Source organism: Oryzias latipes, chromosome 7, assembly GCF_053564925.1.
Source record: "Oryzias latipes strain Hd-rR chromosome 7, Olatipes_Hd-rR_3.1".
NCBI classification, from domain to species: Eukaryota; Metazoa; Chordata; class Actinopteri; order Beloniformes; family Adrianichthyidae; genus Oryzias; species Oryzias latipes.
The window spans coordinates 32,537,206-32,559,763 of record NC_136243.1 but is presented as its reverse complement, the minus strand read 5'-3'; the positions used below and the strand labels follow the sequence as shown (position 1 = coordinate 32,559,763).

The 22,558-nt window shown below is 41.5% G+C and overlaps 2 long non-coding RNA genes across 2 annotated transcripts; one reads left to right on the top strand and one right to left on the bottom strand.

The window, feature by feature from the left end:
• Positions 1–1,433: 1,433 nt before the first annotated feature.
• On the top strand, positions 1,434–14,783 carry LOC105354318 (uncharacterized). Its single transcript, XR_013657247.1, has 7 exons — positions 1,434–1,551; positions 1,851–1,891; positions 6,739–6,845; positions 9,903–10,013; positions 10,876–11,011; positions 11,441–14,472; positions 14,551–14,783. It is a non-coding gene; the product is annotated as an uncharacterized LOC105354318 (long non-coding RNA).
• Positions 11,858–17,692, bottom strand: LOC105354317 (uncharacterized). Its single transcript, XR_908962.4, has 2 exons — positions 14,777–17,692; positions 11,858–12,204 (listed from the first exon to the last, which is right to left on the bottom strand). It is a non-coding gene; the product is annotated as an uncharacterized LOC105354317 (long non-coding RNA).
• Between the last annotated feature and the right edge of the window lie 4,866 nt (positions 17,693–22,558).

Below are 22,558 nucleotides of genomic sequence, written 5' to 3'. Positions count from 1 at the left end.
AATGCCTGCACAAAGGTGTGGTTGTGTGTGGATGTGTGTGTGGGTGCTAGCACAACTGCAGAGCTCTTGATTACTTTTTAATTTCAAAGCTGCTGTCTGCACAGCATGATCTCTTCTGAGACAAAGAGGCTTCTTGCTGTTTCAGATTTAGATCAGGGATGATCTGACCAATGAGCTCAGACTCACTTAATCCTATTTTGTTTAATAACTTAACTTCCTTATGCTCAATAATCCCACCACTTTGCTCGGTGCATGTGCAGGTATTGCATTCAAATGTGGTGCAATCCCTATTTTAGGAGTGTAGCTGCAGAGTGGATCTTTATTCACGGTCCAGGGAGCCGGGAATGACGTGGAAACGCACGCCAGCATGTGAGCGCATCTTTTTGCGGGCAGCAGAAATGCTTGCATGCACGATCAGCAGGGCTCAAATGACAGCCACCCAGTTCAGTCTGTCAGAGGGGCGTATTATTAGTCCGTGGCCAGCTGCTCACACCAATATCTGGAAGTCTTAGTTTCCCCCTGAGGGATGAGCTGTCGCTTCTTACAGTAAAGAAGGACATCCCAGATCTGCCCCCTGCATGCGACGTATTTTTAAAAATTTTTTTCTTCTTTCCTTTATGTAAGGCTTTTGCTATCACACTGAAGTTCAGGAGTCCATGAGGGGAAGCAGCACTGCAGCTGCAGAGCTGGTTTACAGATGAAATAACCACGCATTATGAATGACTTCCTCTTTCTGGAGAATTAGAAACTATGACCAGAGAGAAGTTTCAAAACAACAACATTGTAATCTCTCTAGAAAAATCCTCAGTCTTCAGAATTTTGGCTTTTTGAAAACATAAATAATTTGTATTTTTGGTTCATATTTTGATGAGAATTTTATTTTCCTAATGCTATTTTCTTTAACAAACAAGGTCATTCTGCAGAAACTGTCCTAGAAAACATTTTATTTTGGCACAATTATAATTAAAATACCACTGGGAACACTTTAAATATAGTTTAAAAGATGATTGGAGTGAATATTTAAGATGCAAATGTCCCTAATATTTGCTAAAACTCATCATTTTCTTATGCGGCACAAAATGATGTCAACTTTGACCCCGAAAGCCGGTTCAGCGCTGCGTCCCTCACTGGCGCTGCAAGGGGGAAACATCCCATGAACTCACTTATCTCCCTGACCTGTAGGCAGATCCTTGGCCTGACACTCCACCCGCACCCTTCATCAGAAATTTATGACATTTCCTGTGTCACACATTAACTGCACTCACATTGTCCTCCCACATTGTGATTCACTTTCCCTCCCGCGTGGCCTGTCCTTCTCCTTTCTGACTCACTCATCGAGGTAAAAGGTCCTGCCACCTGTCTGCTCCTTCAACACTTGCGTGTCCATCACTCAGGACGGCCAGCGAATCACGGCTTCAGCTGCCGCGGCGGATCCCACCTGCTGTCACTCTGCAGGGGGATGCGAAAATAATTATGGGGGGGGGGCAAGCAAGTGTGGAAATAACAAGCTCTGAGATATGCTATTTGTTTGCACAGGACTCCACTACTGCAGTAAGTCGGTGCAAATTAAAGACAAGCGAACAAATGTTTGTGTTGCGTTTACTTTAATTCCTCCGTTTTTGTTTCAGTCTTTTAGATTAATGTATTTTTTTTAGATTAAAGCTTTAATGAACCAAATGTGCAGTTAGAGTTCTGTGAACCTTTTCAACTCAGTGACTATAAAATGGTGTTGAGGCCACTTAGTGCTGAGTCAGCGTTGCGGCTGCTGCTCGGCATGCAGCCCTGCAAAAAATGTTAAGCTTCACTTTTCCTGGATTTTTAACCTTTTTTTTTATTCCTTTCTCCCTTAGTAAGTCATCACCGGCATCCCAAGCTCATCTCGTTTGGTTCCGTAAGTGAAAACACAAAACGTGTGCAGTAATGAGCTTAAAGAGGTGTTTAGAGGTGCACAAATGTAGAAGCAATCCAACCTTTCAAAGAGGTTTTCATAACCAGAGAATGTGTTAGGCAGGCTTTTGACCTGATATTTCAACCGCTTAGTATTACCATAAGCTGCAGACTGGGTTCAACGCGGTATTTTGATACATACACACAGTATTCCTCTAAAACCCTGGCCCTGAGCACCAGCCCCTCCCAATCCACAAAAATGACTGGGTTCTCACATTGTGACATCACAAAGTGAGGAACAGCCCCTTCCAGGAAGAGTCTGCACTGCAGCACCGCCCCCAGGCTAACACACACACACACACTTTCTGCATGGATCTAAAACGGTTTCCTTTTATATGGACAATATGCACATCAATCTTTGCAAAAATTCGGATTTGTTTTCGTGGACGAGGCCTGACATGAAAGTGGGAGGTACCCACAAGAAGCGAAAGGCGGGGCCTCAGAGATCGAGTCTTCTTACTTGCGTGTAGGAAAATGAGCTGCAAAAATAACAAATATCTCATTTAAAAAATTGTTCTTTCGTGTGCAAAGGGTAATACATTATCACACATCTGGATATAGTTTGCTCTGAAAGGTCTTTTAATAGATAATGTTTTGACTAATGACTCATCTTTAAAAAATACATCTAAGTAATCCTCACACCGAGTATCTGTAACTGTAAAGCTAGCAAGAGTCAGGAGAGAGTGTAAACAGATGGTTTTCCAGAACTGGGGGTGGGCTTACTCTATGCCAACAGTCCCGCCCACAACTCAGAGGTGAATTTCTGATGAACTACTGCTGCTCTGCAGAAACTATGTCCTAGAAAATGACACAGATGTTTTTATTTTGCTGGAAAAAGTGCATAACCATCATTGGCAATATTTTGAAAATAGATCAAGAGATGATAGGAGTGGAACTTGAACCACAAATTCAGGTATGGCAGTTCACATACACAACAGCAAATATGGAGCTACCCATTCGACTCACGAGTTTCGGCAACAACTCATCAATCCTCTGAATCCTTTTTGGGGTCAATGGGCTGCTTGAGTCAATCTAGCTACTATTGGGCAAAGCTGGAATTCCGCCTAGATGAGTCACCAGTCACTTAGGGGCAATTTGGTAACACCAGTTAACCAATGAAGGGTGTTTTTAGACTGTGGGAGGAAGCAGGATCAAACTCCACACAGGAAGTTCCTAGCCGGGATTCAAACCGGGGCCTTCTCGCTGCGAGGTCAGAATGCGAACCACTGCCCCACCATGACGTAACAATCTTTTGAGGAAAGACGGGCAGTTGGTTCGTGGAAGTGGTGTGCAGAGGAGTTCCTGGTGGTGCCTTGTGCGTCCAGTCGGTGATTGACGGAGATTAGCACATAATTAGAGCGGGGTTGTAAAAGTGCCCCACGGCTCAGCAGGAGGAGCAGCCTTGCCCCCATCAGCCAAACAAAGCCTGCCCGTGTCATTTATGTTGATTGGGTTTCCAGACAATGAGGACAGAGGGGTCATGGTTTCCTCACTGCTTTGGATTTGACAGTCAGGAATTCATCTGTGAATCTTAGCTTAGCTCCAAACCTCCTCTGGAGAACTATGTAAGTTGTCACAGGTTATGACCCCAACGGCCCTCTCAACTCTGAGCTTCCTGGATTAAAATGTATGAGGCGAGCCTTGCGGTTTGCAGCTGCTCACTGTGACTCCTATACGTCACCAAAACACCTCACACACAAATAAACAAGGGCTGAAATGCGCTTCTAAATTAGCTGCGTCTGTTTTAGCTCATGCCTAAGAAGGAGGAACGACTCAGTATGTGTGTGAAGGGGAATAATGCAGGGGGGGTCTTTCAGGGAGGGTAAATTATCTTTAGAGGTCGCCATAAGGAAGAGGGAGCATTTGTGGAGTAGGGTAACCTCCAGTGTGGCCTGACCTCTCCTCAGGTAGCCCCTTACCTCCTCCTCTCCTCGGGACGTGAGAGGTCTTGACCGGCAGGGCCATGAGAAAAGCCTCCAACAGACATCAAAGTGGCTCTTTGTGGGAAAGCATCACAGTGAGTTGGTAGAGGACCCTAAAGGTCACCACAGGCCAACTTTCATGTCAGCACAGGCCTTCTCGGGGGTCAGGGGTGAGCGGCATACCTGCGCAGCGCCGCTCAGGCTGTTCTTTCAGGAAATTATCCCCACTTGTCGCAATTAGGGATTTGGTTACTACAGAGTCAATGCGAGGTTTGTTTGTAGCTTTTGTTGGGCTCGTTGAAGAGGAGCCGCTCCCATGTGTGTAAAATAAGGCGGGATGCCTTTACCGTTGCCCCTGGTTGCAACAACAGTGTTGCTGTCATTCCCTACTCGTCCACATGGGAGTTTAGATTAGAGAAAATAAAACTTCACCCCCTGTTCTGGGATTAAAAAAAAATAAATAATGAGGCTGTTGATGAATAAACCGTAAAATTAGAAACAAAAACATTATCACCTCTAGTGTGGCTGCGTGGTTTCACATTAACACCTCAACAGCAAGTCTCCAGTGACCCTGAGGCAAATCAGGTGGTCGCAATAAGATGAAGTGGTTCTGTGAAGACCCAATCAGGAACAAATGTGGGGGAGCCCTTTGAGGTCTTTAAGATCTAAAAAAGAAAACGGATCAGTGTTTTGGCTAACCAACCCAAGATGGGTCTTGTCTTCTCATTTCCATCCTGGATTTTCCCCCGCAGCAAAGCATCACTTCTTCCAGTGGTGCCGTGGCGTGTTTGAAAACCGGAAGGAGGAGTTTGAACTGATGCATATCTGAGAAGAATGTGCTGAACCAGGAAGAAGCCTGTCACCTTCCCACGGAGGGTAGTGGGAGGGATGGAGTTGTTGTGCAGCACCGGGGCTTTACACATTTATCCACGTGGGAAACAGACATGGTTGACATATTAAACTGGCGTCACGCAAACAACCCAGTGTCACCGCTAAGGAATGTTGGTGGTGGGAATGTGCTCCCTCCAAGGAGGAGCACACAGAGTCCCTCCTTTGCCCCCTCTTCAGAAGTAAGCTGTTCTCTTTTTATGTTCCAGCAACAGCTTCTGCTCACAATGACTAACACAGTAACCTCTTGGGTAAGGTTGTGGAGCATTTGAAAGATTCCAACCTCCATCCTAAATGTTACTTTTCTCATTCGGCCCCGCCCACCGACCCGCACCCACTGTTTACAGTTCATTTGCATCGTGGCTGAGAGAGTTTAGCCGTCAGTTTTTGTTGTTATCATCGGTGCCGAAGGGGGTTTTCCCACCAAACTCTTTTCATCCGGCTGAATGAAAACACCTCTGTGTTGCTGCCGGTGATGTCATGGCCCAGAAAGAGCTCAAAGCTGTTTCCCTGGGAAACCCCATATCAGGACGTCCAGACACCCCCCCCCCTCCCTCCACCCCCCGATTGTTTTAGCAGTTTGGATGGGGCTGTGAGATTTCTGATTTAGTTCCCATCCACCACCGGATGGAAAAGCTTACTCGAACCCATTGAACTCATCTTGGCTCTGCTTTTCTTGATTGCTTTTTGTGAGCCGTGCTTCACAAATTGTTTTCTAATATTTGGGCTCCTTTGTTTGCTGTTTGCACAGAAGGGAAGGAGCCTAAAAATATGGGTCTGAAGTCACTGAGACTTTTTATACTCAGCTAAAAATTCAAGCAAATACGGAACTGCTGTGTGACACACATAAGATGTTTTGGGAAGACGTTAGTAAATGGAGACAGATTCCAAGGGTGACAGAAACTCAGGAAATAGAGAAAGATATACAAATATGCTGTAGATCAGCTTTGCAGTTTTTCCTTCCAGGAAATGGCGACCGCAGGAAAGGTATTTAACACTCATGACGGCCAGAAGAAATTCATTTCAGAACCAAATATGTGGCGTGGATTAGAGCCGGGATGACACTGGAAAGAAAGGGGATGGGTAAAAACAGGTAACAGGAAGCCAATGAAACTGGATGCACCCTCTATTTTCCGGTAGGTAACTGGCAGAGGCGTAATGGGAACCTGGGCTGTATGTGCAGAAGCTTAAGCAGGACATAAAAGGTAAAGCCCTTTAACCAGTCAACAGAGTAAAACACAGAAAACACTTTTGATTTCAGACTTTCATCACAGCACTTGGTTTCTCTAACTTATTTAAGACTCTTTGTCCTAATTGGTAACTTATGTTCACCTCTTGCCACATCCTTTCGTGGGTCGCCACAGTGAATTTGCTGTCACTGTTTTCTCACAGGTGGTTGGCAGGGATTTTTACGAAACGACCCTGATTTTATTCGAGCTGGGGACCAGCACAGGGAGACTCAGATTTAGGCCGAATCCAAATTCATCCCCCACCCCTCTGGCTCCTCCCCATTGCTCCCTAATGACAGATCGTTCAAACGCAATGCAGTATTTTATTTTTTATGAATTATCCCATTTTTCATCCTCAGAATACAGTGGATTCAGAAAAAGTCTTCTTGAAATGTTTATATATTTATTATATATTTGTTTTTACTTTGGTTAGTAGGTGACATCATATGTGCCATTTAAAATAAGAGAAAAAAGTAATTAGCATGTGTCCAAATTGCGTTAAAATCCAGGGGACTAGATATACTAAGTTGGATTGTTAAAGAAAACAAAAACAAACATTTAATGTCTGTTTTTTGACCAAAGACACAACTTAAAAAAGTTTGCATGCAACATGTTGTCCTCAGGAGTTCTCATTTCTATGCTGTAGATTCAGAATATTCAGTTTAAATGGAATTTAGTCTCATAATTACAATATAAATCTTTAATTAAGCTACCATTCAAATTTAAAATGTAAAATTTGTGCTCTTTTTCAGCTTCCCTAAACGATCCCACTGGAGTGAATTTACCTTTGAAAGACTGAAGGTTTGTGGGAGGAAGCCTGTGGAGTCATCCGGGCCTGCAGTCCCTCAGGGGGGAAAAGGTGGGAAAACAAGTCTCTACTCCTCTCTTCTTTCCCTCCTCTGTGTGTGTGTTGATGAAAGGCATTATCATAGGATGAGCGCATATTTAGCATTCTTCACAAATGATGTTGGCTCCACGCTAAAAATGATTAAAGAAGCCATCCCTTCGAGGAACCCTACAAATAACCAGATCTGTCTAATTAGCATCTGAGCTCCAGGAACATGTTGTCCCGTTCTTTTTGTCTGCAGTAGATGTTCACGCTGGATCACATCATGCAGCGTTCTGAGAGAAGCACACTTTGACATTTTTAACAAACATAGCCAGCAGTGTTCGAAAGCACTGCTGCGCTTGTAAAGCCTTTTTTTAAACTTTCTTTGTTGATCAAGCGGTAGTTAAAAGTTTGAGATGCAGCTTTTAGCGTCTGCTTTCATGCAAAAGCGCACCTTCAGTTGTGTTCAAATAGCTGTTAAGACATCAGATTGTCGTTCTGTAGTATGTGTGTCGCAAAGCAGAAGAGGATGACGAATCAAGTATCACATAGGAAAAAACAAGGCTGAGAGTCTGAATAGGAACTTCAAACAGAATTGAATGTTTTACGTTACAGTTTTTGTCTAAAATAACTTTTTATACAGCAGGTAAAGAAAATTCTTTGGATTTTTCTTGTGTAAAAGCATGTGCAGAAAAACGATCTTAATGCAGATGCATAGGAGTGGGTAAATACTATATTATTTTGTATTTGATGATCAGATAAATTGCAATTTAAAGACTTTTAGCAGTTTTTTTTCTTCTTTTTTTTGTTGCATGTATTTTTTTGGGTAAACACTTCCCTGTAAAATAGGGGTTCTATATCATCCCCTCCTAAACCTGTAGTGTTAAATCAAATCTAGGTGTGAACTTTTTCACATTCTTGGTCTAATAATCCACTTAGGAGACATAAAAACTGTCCAGAAGCAGTTATGTCTGACTAAACACATGGTGCTCTTGTTAGGACCCAAATGTGAGAGACAGAGGGAAATCTGTTTGAAACCTTCAATATTAACCATTATGTATACTTTATAGAAAAGAATAACAACCTAAAGAACTAGACTAAAACACAGAAAAGAAAAACGTTATGAAACTAAAATTTAAACATAAAAAAGTGACAAAAGTGAAAAAAGAGGGTGAATAAATGGCTACTGTGATAAATAAAAACATGGTGCTATGAGGATGAGTCACGGATACTCATCCTCATAGCAGCTCAAAACGGAAGATATTGAACGTTTCCACCAACAATTTTAAATATGTTTTTGTTTGACATATCATTTCAGTGGACTAGCACAAGGAACAAGGTTGCTAACTTTAGGCAATCTGGGTCCTAAACCAGCAGCTGTTGTGTTTCCAGGCCGCGTGACCTTCTGAAACCAAAACAAATGAACTTGTAAACTTTTTTGGTATTTGTTGCCCATTTAAGATGAGTTAGTGAGTCTGGCCTTGTCTGAAAGACTTCTAACAGTCTGGACCACACTGTGAATGGCCCTCAGACAAAGGATGGAAAAGTCTAGAACCAATGTCCAGCCTCAGTCACATGCACCCACGTGCACAGGCTCGACCCGTATGAGCTTTTGTGGGTTGTCCGGGTCCATGGAGGGTAGTGGAGAGCAGCGTTTCCCAAGTGGAGCGCAGTTCCCTTAAAGCTCATTCGGCCACTTCAATGGACGTCATGAAAATGGACATACCATTGTTGTGCGTGTGGTAAGTGTATCATGAAGCACTCGTAAGGATAACGGATGATAACACACACTTATGATGTACGGGTGATGCTGTCGCACCCTTCCTTTTTCCTTTTTCTCCCGTCTTCCATTTAGAAGGAGTTTTCCTCTCCATCACCGTCATTTATGTGCTCAGTACAGAAATGACCATAAAAACTCTTAGATGTATGCAGTTGATTTCTTAGGCTATTCATTTAATAGACAATTTGGCGTTTTTATACAAATCTGGATTAAACTGAAATCTAGAAAAATGTATTTATTTTTGCTAGATGTTTGCAGATTTCTAGTAAAACATCTCTGATGAACGGGCACCTCATAAATTGGTATTCAAATGAGATTGATTTCCTTTTTCATCATCCTGGATCAAGCTTAACAGCCATTTGTGTTTATGTGTTTGCAACTGAACCCAAATTTTATTTGCTTTTATGACGCTCATAAATATATTTTTAAGTACAGATATGATTACATTTCCCTTTTGTTTCTTGGTTTTGTTAACCAAAACGGGAAAGTTGTAATCACAGTAACAGTTGTGTCTTTCTGTCTCTTGTTGTGTGAAACAATCCTGGCCTGGAAGATGACCTTTTGATAATGTCAGAGCAGCTGTCAGCTTTCCTCTGCAGATGAGCGTCTGCCTTAAGAATATTGACAAATCAAACAGAAGCTGCGTAAATCCGAACTCTGAACGACACACACGGATGTGTAACTTTCCTGTCCCACTCGTCCCACCCCTGCTGTGGCCGCATGTGCGCAGGGAACCCTTCTATAAACAGCAGCCTCGGATGTGAAGGGAACGTGGGAGAGGCGCAGCCTGGAGTCCCAGCCTTTGTTTACACTCTGCGGTCCTGACGTCAGTGATGAGCCAATGGCCCACTGGATCAACAGTGGACATAAGGGAGAGCCGTGTTTGCCTACCTGGGAAAATTTCTGTGCCAGGAAAGATGATGGCTGTATCTTTGGTAAACAAAAGAGGAAGGAGAGAGGAGGAAGAAAAGAAAAAGCAAGACAGGAAAAAGTTTTTTTAATAGAAGAAATCTGCTGAACGTTCTCTCTAAACTGGCAGCACCTGAAGGCCTTCTGACGTGAAGCAGCTCTGAAACTTCAATGTCAGTTAGTTTGTCTCGCTTCCTGACATTTATCTGTATTTCCCATCCATCACTCCAGTTTGAGTGATGGCCTGCTATGACGAATGTGACATTTGGTTTGGTCCGAGGTGCGTCATCAATGGTGCATGCCCAAAACAAAGTTCTCCTGCATCCTGGTGGATTAGGAGTGTTTTATGCCAGTAAAGGTTCACCTAACCCAGGTGCTCCACACCTCTCTTGTTACAGAGGAACACAGCACAGCCAGATTCCACGCATTTCATGCCATGTGCACTGTCATGCCAGAGGGGTGTGAGGGTAAGCCTACGCTGCAGGCAAAAGAGGAACGCCCAAACTCCGGTAACACTCAAGCAACAAACGTCTCCTCTTGGTTTGACCTGCTTTGACAGTTTCAGGAATCAGATTATCTGTCTTCTTGCATAAGTTCCAATAGGTAAAAACTGAAATCCTGGAGGGACGGCAATCCACAGATGTCCCACGTATGTTTTGTCACTCAAACTGAGAAAACAAGATGCTCACAGACCTGCAGAACGAGAACTCTCACACATGGGCTGCCCTGTCAGAAACTGATCATGTAAAAACAGAAATATTCTTTAAAACTCTGATGGTTCCAAAAATGCAACCATAGGACACTTTAGGTAAAACGTAAAGGAACATTGGTGTTTCCACCAGTGGGAACTCTTTACTGAAGCTGTCTAATGATTTAAAAGTGAAAATGAACTAGTCATGTGGGATTTACTGAATCAGATTTTGTTTTTAATAACTTCCATTGTTGTCTGAATACAATAAAACCGGTTAGTATTCTGTTTTTTTTAAACCTGCTTTCTTCCCATGCAGGGACACAGGGTTGCTGGAGCCTATCCACATACTATATAAGTGGAGTACATCCTGCACAGTTTGCCAGTACATAACAACACAGAGAGACAAACACACTCCCATTCGCACCTCAGGGACAATTTAGAGACACCAAATAACCTATGAAGCGTGCTTTTGTACTGTGGGAGGAAAAAGGAGTACTGGGAAAACATGCAAAGTCCACACAGAAAAGACCCAGAAGGGATTCGATGTGGATTGCCCTTAATTTTGTTCATTTTCCTTTCGTGTCACTGACTGACAGACAAGACGCTAACATCTGATGTGAATATCAGAGCAAGAATGGTTAATCTGAGCGACTGAGTCACAACTGTTTATTTCTCTATAGAAGTCTTTGGGATTTTGGCTTCTTGGAGCCGGCTGGTACTTCCTGTTTGGAACGCCAGGGGGGAGGGGCCACTCAGTCCAGTTTTCATAATCCGTCAGTGGTTCTCATCGTGTATCTGTCTGTGACCTCGATGAAGGTTTGTTCCTGTGACCTGATGTTCTTTTAAAAAAGTCTAAATCTTGAAACACAGATCACATTGTTCAGAACAGCATGTCACTCTGAAGCAGACACAAGGGAGGCTCAGAGTGTTCTGCGCGAGCATTTCAGTGACGTTACACTTGAGCTCTGAGGTGAAATATCGCTGCACCTGCGACCAGCTGAAATTAAAAATGGAGTCAGTCTTAATGGCAGCTGCCATGAATGACAGTTTTACGGTGGCCACCGCCATTGCAGCAAAAAAAAGCAAGATAAAAAGGTGCAGGCCTTACCAGAAGACTGAACCACACTCCACTTGCTACTCTGCGGACAGAATTTATTAGAATGACCATGAAACTAAAAAAATTAACAAGGCTAAACCTTTTTGATGTGTTGCTCAGTATGAACGTTTTTCTGTACTTCCTCGTAGATTTGATGGGAGCAATTGCGGTTTCCCGGCATCTGACCAAACCTTGAACCACATCACCAGCATCTTGCCAGTGCCAGCAACTCCTGGTGGGGATGAGCATGAAACCCTCTTTGGAGGACTACAACATCAGATTGGTCTAAGAGCTTCTTTGCAGTGGGAATCAGCTATTGAGAACTACATCGCCCTAAAAAACATGGCTGGTCTGTAAAACCTTTAGGGAAGTATTTGCATTGTAACTAAACCAGGGCATCCCAAAACCAGCAGGAAGCATACTCTCAAGAGCTGGATTTGGGCACCCAGAACTAAAGTAATACAACCTTTTTATGTATGATATTAGCTATATGTCATTTTCCTCTCTCCTATCATTTCACGTGTCAAAAAAAGTTTTCTATGTCTGAAAGAAACCGAACAAAAATGTCTGTAGTCCAGTATTTTTTATTACAGAAAGTATTATATAAAAAATGTTGCAGTTTTTCAAAGTGTAACAGAAAGTATAACAAATATAGTAGCCCTGAAATATAACTGGGTGTGGCAACATTAACTTTTACAAAAAAAAATTCATTTGTCTAAAAGCACCCAAAGCCAGGGGAATTCTTGATTGATTCCAAAGTCCATGTTGGCTTTACAGGCTCTATAGGAGTCCAAAAGAGGAATCTTTAAAATGTTGGCACAGGTATTCGCCGTTGGTAATCTTTATGTTGAGGAAGACATGAAGTGAAGGCGTGTCAGAGGACTCATACCAGATGGAGGAACACGTGGCACACCTGCAGAAAAAAAACATCAACAGCTCCTTCAAGGTCATCCTCTAAAAGTAGATAGAAAAAAATTGACAATACAAACCACCCATATTAAAATTTAGAATGATAATAAGATGAGTTTTATCGTGTTTTACGCTTTTATGATACTATTTCACATTTTCACAAATCAGGTAAAAGTTTCACAAATGAGAAACCGTGTTTAATTTATTCTTTACTATCTAAATTTAATCCAGGTTTGAGCAGTTCAGGTCCAGCGGTTTTTCAGTACCTGGTCTGAGGTGGACTCAGTGCATAAAATGCCTTAAAAATCATCCTATTTCACATCTTCACAAATCAGAAACTGTGTTTAATGTACTCTTTAGAACCAAATGAATAATATAATCCAGGTTTAAGCAGTCAGGGTCCTGTGGTTTTTTGAACAGGACCCTGTTTTAGCTGATTATAGTCCAAAAAATGCAGTGGAATGTTCCTTTAGTGCCCTCGCAAAGCGCAAGAGGCGGTAGACGCAAATGCTGAATCACGTTCCGCGTGAAACTCAGCTTGATTAGTGGTCTTTCTGTACACTGGACTGGCTGTGTCTGCGCGTTAGCCGAAGTTAACAATAACCAGAATAAAACTTAGGGCTACCTCTGGCCAAACCAGATAACATCAAAATTACACATAGTAACATTTAACACCAACATTTTCAGTTACTTCACTTTCTCGTTCAGTTTCCGATTCAAAGCCAACCCACTTCTGGTGTACATTCTGTAAACTGACTCCAGATCTGTTGTGGCGTCACTTTCGTGGTGATGTCACTTCCGCTAAGGCTTTCCTTTTATTTGCAGCCGTTTTCCAAAAAATAATAAAAAAAGAAAAAAAGAAAAAAATATTTGCAGCCGTTCTCCTAGATGCATCGCTTTTTTATGTTTGCATTTAAAGTTTTTTTTTTGCATCGCTTTTTTTTCTTTTTTGCTGTGATGCCGGTTATTGTTTGCAGCATTTATTTTTTATTCGCATTTCTTCTTTTTTATTTGATTTCATTTTCATTTTGTTTGCAGTTGCTTTTTTTTTTTGCTGTGATGGCGGTTCTCGGCCACTGTACAGTTTAGCTCAAGACTACCTAATGTTGAAGCAAAAGCAGATGGAAGAATAGGTACTTGCTGAAATCCTGTTCTGTAAAAGCGGACATTTTAAAGTGGCGTAAGATCTGATAATGCAGAAGTCGAACAGAAATACCCCGCTGAAGGAGGGAAAGCAGTTTGTCCTCTTTGTGTTGGTTGACCCGTGCACTGACCGAAGACCTGACATTAAAGCCACACGTGCTGGTTCTGAGTCTCCACCTCCGATCCGTGTTCTTTGACAACAAAGCTCTACTTTAACCTTCAGAATTTTTCTAAAACTGAAAACCGTTTGCATTTTCAGCTCATTCCTCAGTAATTTTCTGATGTTTAAACCAACAGTTCATAATTTTTATCAGCTCAATAAGGTTTGAACTAGTAAGAGATTTACAAAAAAAATTATTTGATTTAATTTGACCTTAACAGTCTAAACAAGTAGCATGATATTAGAGGATTAATCTTCATCTGACCCTTCAATTCTCTCCCTGAGATGATCTCTCGCTGTTGTGTTTACTCGGCCGAACACTAAAGTGTTTTCGACGCATTTTTCCCTGACACCGTGTGAAGCGGTCTCTGACGGGCTCCCTGACTCAGTCCCCCCGTCCCTGACATAAGCAGATTTTTGTTCTGGGCCGGTGGACTTGGTACACCTGTTTCAAGTCTTTGTTTTCCCAGAAGCCAGGATTTCTGTGGTCAAAACAAAAATAAGAACAGGTTTAAGTTGTAGAGTCACCTTAAACAGTTACAGGAACTACCTTCACTACCTATCCCTTAAGTGGTTCCCAGAAACTCTCTGTTCTCAGGTGTGACTTTGCAAAAGACTCAATTTTATGTCAGGTCTTCAAATCTTTATGCAAAAAATGCAAACCTTGTCAAACGTTTTTTTTGTTAAAAACGTGAAAAGCAAAACAAATGAAAAGCAAAAATGAAAATTAAAACTGTAAAATTAAATACATTTGGATCTGCAATGACATGATTCAAACTCAAAAGAGTGGAATGAACGCTTTAAATGATAAACAATTTACTGTCATGGTGCCTCTTTCAGCTTTCCTCCCCCTCCCCTCTCTGCTTAGCTCCTGATGATTCCCAGCTGTGTCCACTCACCTCATCACCGACCAGACCTATTTAAGCAGATCCGGAACCAGCATTCATCGCCAGTTCGTTGCTCCTGATGGTGCACAACGTGGTTTCTCTTCTAGTTTAGTCCAATTGTTCATGTTCACATCCAACTTTTGTATTGCCTCGCCTTCAGGACATTCTGACCACGAGTGGACACCTGAGTCACCGGATTACCTGAGCCACAGAACCTCTCGGAACACCAAGAACCTCCAGCCTCGCCACGAACCAACTCCGACCACCAGCCTCGCCTCGAGCCGTAACTACCTCAAGCTTCTTCCAGCAACTTCACCCGCTGCTCTCCAGCCTCCAGCCACATCAAGATCTCAAGCAACTCTGAATATCATTAAAACTTGACTTACCAACGTCTTCACCTTGTGTTTTCCTTCTGGGTTCCAGCGCCTGGGTCTGCCTCGCCTAGCTTGCCATGACATTTAAAACAAATGTTTATTGCCAAGCTGCTTTTAACTCGGTCTCAGTTTATGGCTTCCTCTTATGTTGCATGACTTAAATTGCTTCATATATTACGTGCAAATCATTCCAGGCATTTCTAAGGTCTGAGTTTGTTTCCAAGGTAGTTAACAACATGCCAATCAATGGAAGTTTCCAAATGAAGACAGCTGAACCGATGGCTGTTTTAGTAAACTGGTGCTTTTCCTGTAAAACGTTTTTCTCAAACATTTCCTTTGCTGAATCGGTTTGGAAACATTTCATCCAAACCCATCTCTCTTGACTTCATGACACGAGATTGAGGGGCAGCAAAAAGAATGTGAACGCTCAGGCTGTTTTATTAGTGATGTTCTGCAGGTATTTGGGGAAAGAGATTTATTGTGAAAAGTGATTTTCACAGTCTTTGGGACAATTAGCACCTTGATATTCAATCTTCTCCATCTTGGCGCTTGCTCTGGGGGCTGAGCTTGACCTCTGACCTCTCTGCGAGGGAGTGTGAGCAAACAGATCCTCTCATTCATAGGGGATTGTTAGAGAATCTCGGCGAAATAACAAGAATTGGGATGTTTCTTCAAGGAAAGGAAGCATTTCTCCTGGGCAAGCCCTTTTTGATTGTCTCCATAGTGGGTCATGACTCTAAACGTGTTGTGGGCCAATTATCAGAGGGATGGCGTCATGGTAATATGCTTTAATGAACAGGACTCTGCGTTAGAGAACATATCATGGATGTTGGATAAGAGGGTCAGGGAGTGCGACAATCTCCAATTTTTATTGACCACTCACAGATTTTGCTCTTTTAAGAATTTTTATTCGGTTTCCTTTCCCTTTTGGAAAAATTATATAACCTTCATCATTCACTGTGAAGTCAAGATCAACCTGTTTCACACGAGAGACAAATTAGTTAACATTTTCAAGATGTCTCAGTTTGAGTCAAATGTCAGTTTCGATTTTGTTCACTCGTGAAAATGACAGAAAACAAACCTGACAATGTAAACGGTGACTAATGTAAAAGGTGTGAGCTGTAACCTGAAGAGCAACTTCTTTTACATCCATTCAATCAAATAGACATGTAAGAAAATGGAACAGATACGTCAAAAACCAAAGGTAAAGTTACTAGGGATGCCATAATTCTCTGTTCAATCCCTCAACAACAGCCGGCGACACTTTAAAGTTCCACTCTGATCATCTTTTGATCTATTTTTAAAGCGTTCCTTGTGGTCTCTTAATTAGGATGAAGCATTTTTTGTCAAAATTCAAATACCTGTGCCGTTTTCTAGGACATATTTTCTGCAGAAGTTCATTAGAAATTCGTTTCAGAGTTGAGGGCAGGACGGTTGGAGCAGAAGTTAGCTTCTGCTGATTTCCCATCATCCTGTTGTTTACATGCTCTCCCACTAGCTTCTATCCCCTCACAACCCCAACATTAGCAGCACAACAAAAATATGGAGCAGCTCTCCTGCTGCACAGCCAGATTCCAGCTCAGACGAGGACAATGAGTAGGGAGACTTTGGCTCGCCCATCTCAGTTGCTGCATCACAAATGGGAGCTTTTATTTTCATCTGCTCCTGATTCACCACGATTTGAATAAAGAAATACTCAGAAAAATCAAATATGTCCTATACGTCATGAGAAAAAAGCTACAACATGTTAAAAACACTATTTTTATTGGAGTAGGTCTTCAAATAGTTAATGTTCTTCAACTGTTGACACGATTAACATGAATTGGCTGATTTTGACGCGGAGAAAAGTAGTTCTTCCTATAAACTTTGCACAACCATGCAACACCGGAAAAAAGAGAAATGCTGCATATCAGCCCAAAGCCGCTTTTCCCCGCTTCAGATTTTGCTGAAATTACATTAAATGCATCAACGGTTGAAGAGTTACGGTAGTTGAAAAAATGTCAAGACTGGAGTTAAAGCTCCGGTTTTTTGTGTACGTTTTTCCTCTCGGCTTTTATAAATGTGACTGTAAGTTTTATGCTGACCACATCTAACGTTTGGTTTTAGGCCGTAAGCAGCTTACTGTGAACTTTGCACATTAGTTTAATAGTTAACAGGATCATTAAGGTTTAAATTCTTTTAAATGTATGAGTATTGGATTCGTTATCTTGTAATAATTAGTTTATTCTATGATCTTTATACCTTTCTTTGTCAATATATAAATTGGTGAAGTGTTTCGTCTGCATGTTGATCCGTTTCTTAAAACTGGAAATCATGTTAAAAGTGGATAATAAATAAAGTGACACGGGATTAAGAATATATTTGCTGCTTTGTAAATTTAGAAAACTCTTTATAACAAAACTCTTCTAGAATCAAAAAAAAGCTTTATTGTCATTGTACTATTTACATGCCCAGAAATTTTTTTTTAACCCTTTCACGCTTGGAATTCGTTCCAGTTTTTAAAGATATTCTTTTTCTTTTCTTTTCTTTTCAAGTTGATTCTAAATTTCTGCAGAAGTCCTGGATTAAATGGCACATTTCAAATTAATGATGTTAAGTAATAAATCCCAAACGGTTGAGCTGTAGCAACTATACTTACGTTCGCAATTTCAAACAGCTAAAAGTTGAGGTTTACCTTTTTAGACTGTTGTCATTTTGATTTTAGACTTTTTTTTATTAAACTTATTCTTGATAACAGAAAACATTGGAATGATTAGCAGCTTTTATGGACTATGACTTCAATTTTTAAGTTCCTCTGAGCATTTTTCCCTTGTTTTTGTCAGTTAAACTGTCATTCTCCCAAAATAACCTCTCAATTCTTCTGTGGGGTTTAACTGATGAGAAGGTGGAAAATAAATGAAATCAAAATGGTTCCTTTAGGAGCCACATCACTTCACCTGTGATGATCACCTTCAGTGACATGCGGGCCACCCACAGACAAACTCTGCAAAGGAAAATGCATTGAGTGAGTAAACAAAGCTGACATATTTAAACACATGCACATGCAGTCACACCTCTGTCCTGCAGATACAGTTACATGGCCCAGCAGTGCAGGAATGCAGGCAATTGTTCTTTGGGCCATTTAGCAACAATGGAAGATCACAGACAGTTAGCACCACAATGCCTCCATGCTGATCTGAGCAAAAGATTGAGTTCTGCTGGCTGCTCTGCCGCCTGCTGAGCCCTTTTTGGGAATTAGGTCGCTTGTGCAACTCCTCAATTAAGGATTCCAGTGACGATCCTTAAAAATAATGGCAGTGCCAAAAGACCACTTTGGGCTGACTAAACTTAAAAAAAGTAAAAAGTATTACCTGAAATTTGCGTGAGTATATTTACCACTCCTTAATTTCCTTTGAAGGCTCAACTGCAAGGATTGAATCTCTAAATATGATTTTTATGTTTTCTTTGGCTCATGTTCACTTGTATTGTTTTACACCTATCCGCAGTCTCACATGGTTCTCTTTACTTGCCTTTGTTTTTGCCTCACCATTGTTATACATACATACATACATACAATGTATTTATTGTTTTTTATTTGGATTGCATTTGCCTAACCAACATGTTTTGACCTGCCTTGGACTTTCCTTTGCTTAGCATGTGTGCACACTGTTTTGTTATGTTTTGGGCAAAGTAATTTTCCTTTGCAGTGGATTTTAGATGAAATGGAAGGATGAAAAAAATAAATAAATCTGAATCTAAATCTAAGGGATACAGTTCCACTATGTACTCCTCAGAAGCATATCCCCTCCTTATTCCTAGAGAGTAGTAGCAGGACGGAGTAGTTGGATAGAATACAGTATTTCCCTCGTATTTGCGGGGGTTAGGGACCAGAGACATCCTCAAATACGCAGGATCCGCAAATTCCGAATACGTAGGACAGAATATGTTATGAAAAAAAACATGAACACGGCACTGCCTTTCAAGCCGTCTTTGACATCAGAGTATTTGTAAGTTGGTCCAAAGCAGTGGGAGCACCAAAAAGACAGAACGGCGCCTGGCTGGCCTCATACTTAGAAGCCTTTCACCTTTTGGAACATTACAACAAAAGGAAGTGGTAATGCAAACCAAGGGGTTTAAACTGGTTTCCTGCAGTTTCTGATTAATTGAAACCAAATAGTCCTGTCTCCAACGTAGAAGATTGTGTTCTTGGTTTATGGTTAAGACTGGAATTGGAATACTTTACCATACACCCGTTTGCAGAGACAGTCAAAATGTCCAGGGCAAATTTTATGAATCTGTCGACCACTAAGTAGTAGTAGTAGTAGTAGAATCCAAACTTTATGTAGGTCTCATTTGGGTCACAGAAAGCGATCTGATGTCAGTCTGTGCAAATGCATGACAGCTGTTGCATCAGCAGATTCCAGATCTACAAAAGCTTCAATCCTCTGTTACATCTGGTAGTTTTTTTTGATCAGAAATTATTTCTCCCTATCCAGAGAGGACAGTTCATCCTTTTTTTAAATCATTGATGCACCAACAATGGCACTTATCATCCTCCAGGTAACCATAATAAGAACCTGAATTTACCATGAAATCACACCCAAAAACATGTTTGAGTTCTGTACTAAAGTTGATCGGTCGCCTGCTATGCACTGCACATTCTTATTAAATGTTGTGATGAGAACCACATGCTTTGTGTTATGGCACAATGAATTTAACTGGAGAACCGGCAGAATCTACGCTTCCTTTTTTCATGCAAAACCTCCAGCAGACAATCAACACGAAACGTAGAATGACAGGTTTGTCACACCCACTGAACAATGATGAATAGACAAATATTTAAATTTTTTTATCTGAGTCAAGTGGAAACACAATGACTACCTCCTGCCTACCATCCAACTCTGAAGATGGAAAATCCATATTTTAGAGAGGTTTTACCACAAATGCAAATGCAGTTTTCATTTTGGCCCCATTTGAGGGTAATTCCTCTCATAAGCCCATCAAAAGGACTAGAAAATCATATTTTACCGTCACCTAAAAAGTTTTCAGCGAATCCCCTGGAAGTAAAACATGTGGAACCCATTGTGGCTTTTAGGTTTGGAGCAGATGATCTGCAGCTCACTAGTTAAGGAAGTAACTAAATTTGGTGGGAAGGGGAACTGCATGTGACTTCTCAATGGGGATTTCTGTGAAGTTAGTTTCCCTTTGTTCAACAATGAAGTAGGTCGTGGAAAAGAAGTTGCTTCTTCCTTTTTTAGTTTTTGTTTTTACAATTGTGGACATTTGTATCTACAGAGTTGGTAAACACGGATGGAAGTACCATGCCTTTTCCACAATACATTGTTTTAGATTGAAGATATCCAAAGCCAGAGGCGTTTATTGTTAGTTCACTCAGGCCACATTGACAATAACCTGTACAGGGGGTCGACCCGTAGGAGTGCTGTAGGTTTTCCGGTTGTCCGGGCCCGTGGAGGATCGCAGAGACAAGCGGCCACATTTAAAGGGAGCACATGTCTTGCATCTTGTGCGGCCACCTCAAGGGTCTTCATGACAATGGAACGTACCAGTGTCGTGCATGTGATAAATGTACCATGACTTATTTGTAAGGATAGTGTAAGTTTCACACACTTATGACGTACGCGTCATGCTGTTGCACTGGCCTCCTACTGACTGCGTGCAAATGCGAGGAGTCTACGTGATGTTCACACAAACTTTGCTTTGATTGCCTAATTTCCTCATGTATCACTGATCACGTGAACAGCAGCAGCGCCCCATTGCGTAGCGCTCAGGATTTGGGAGGGGGTGGTTGAAAAAAAAATCTGTACAACACACGTCTGTGTCACCTAATTCCCCCTAACTTATTTATGTGTTGCTTAAGTTACAACCTGTCGCTTGCAGCAATCCTGTAGAAAAAACAGATATTTCACTCTCCGGGCTTGCTGAGCGGTCTACGACCTTGATATTTCACGTGGGCCACCTGGTTTACAGGTTTGCCCATTTTTCACCTGCAGACAGCCCGTATCCACCCATTATAGCAGTTGTGACTAAAGCATCACTCCCAGTTGCACTAAAACACTGTATCTTCCCCTCTAGCCTGTGTTGAGTAGTACTATCACACAAGTAGAAAATGGTTCAGATGTGCAATGATTTATTTGAAACTGATGACAACGTGTGCCAATTTGAAGCTGTTTCATGTTTTCCAAGGCCCATTTAACCTTTCCAAATAAACGGGTATTGAAAGCAAACAGTCAATTCAAAAGCAGCGCACTGAAGCACCTGCAGAATGTAAAGATTCTTACGGGGAAAATGAAACTCTGCTTTATTCCCACATCTGTAAATAGGACTGTAGGAGGGGACAGCAGACAGACCAGAAACACAGGAGTGGAATATTAGAACAAAACCCAGCACTCTGAGGGAAACTAAGACACACTGCATCTGCTGGGGATTTCACCTGACAGAGAGAAACTCCACAACACTCGTGCACTCGTTTAAAGATAGTAAATCGGAGAGGATGTGACTCACAAGCAGCCACGGGTGTGAAGACAACAACAGCCGCGCTCACACACATTTTTCCCTTTATGAGTCACGGAGTAAAGTGTGATGGCAGACCATAGTTCAACAATAAATCCATTGCATACAGCCACGTGAAGCAAAGCATACAAGTCATGTGAGGGGATCGCTGAACCGGGTGTGTTTGGTTATCAGTGCGTGGGAGGAGTTTGTGAAGAAACGGTTTTTGCACAAAGACAGCGGGTGTGGCACGTTTTGATTCAAGTTTATATATGCAGTTCCATGATTAATGCCATAGCTTAAATACTCATTAGTCATTATGGAATGCCTTTGTGCTTAAAGGAGCAAAACTGTCGGTTTTTCAGGAGGACCTGAAGTTAGCAGCTGTCAAACACGTTGTGGGATCTCCAGTGTACAGCACACCCACATCTTTCTGCTTCTGCACGATCCGATTGTTCATCAGACCTCCATCTATACCAACTTCTTCAGCCTCTTCAGGAGACACTGAAGCAGTTAAAAAAAGAAAAAAGATAAAAACATGAACAAAAACCGAAAAAATGTAGTTGAAAGACATGGATGCCTCCAAGTGGACTTAGGTTATTGGAACAGGCTACACTCCAAAAGGACACTGGCGGTCCCTGTACAAGTTGCCTGTTGAAAAACGCACAGCTGATCTCCAATGAGGAATTGTACATGGTGCCATAGCTACAAACAGATACAAAGCACACTTTGTTCTAACTCAATCAGACAAGTGTGAATTCTGTGGGGCATCTGAAACTCTGGCCCATTTGGGGATACAGTGTGACAGGTTTGTTTACAGTCTTGGAAAACTGGTGTCTCAGGCTTGCGGAGGTGCTTTCCTTCACATTGTTCGTTTATGGTCCTAAGTATACGGTCCGAAGGAAACATATATATATATATATATATATATATATATATATATATATATATATATATATATATATATTATATTATTAAGCTAAATTCGCAATTTGGTTAACAAGGAAAAATCCGTTACTCTCTGCTGGTTGTGTGGGTGTTCCTGTTATGATTTCTTTCTCTCGTGTGAATGTTGAATTGGCTTATATTAAGTTGATCGATGACCTTCAGAAGTTTAAAGGTATGTGGGCTCTGGAGGGAGTTCTGTGTACTATTGGGTAGGATGATAACATTGTGTTCCAATTTGGATGGATTACTGGCATACATACTGTTTTGCTTCGCAATGGGGGCTACCCTTTAGGTTTTCATTTTTATTAATGTACAGTGTGTCTTTATTTTAATGTGATTTATTAAAGGATTGTAAAT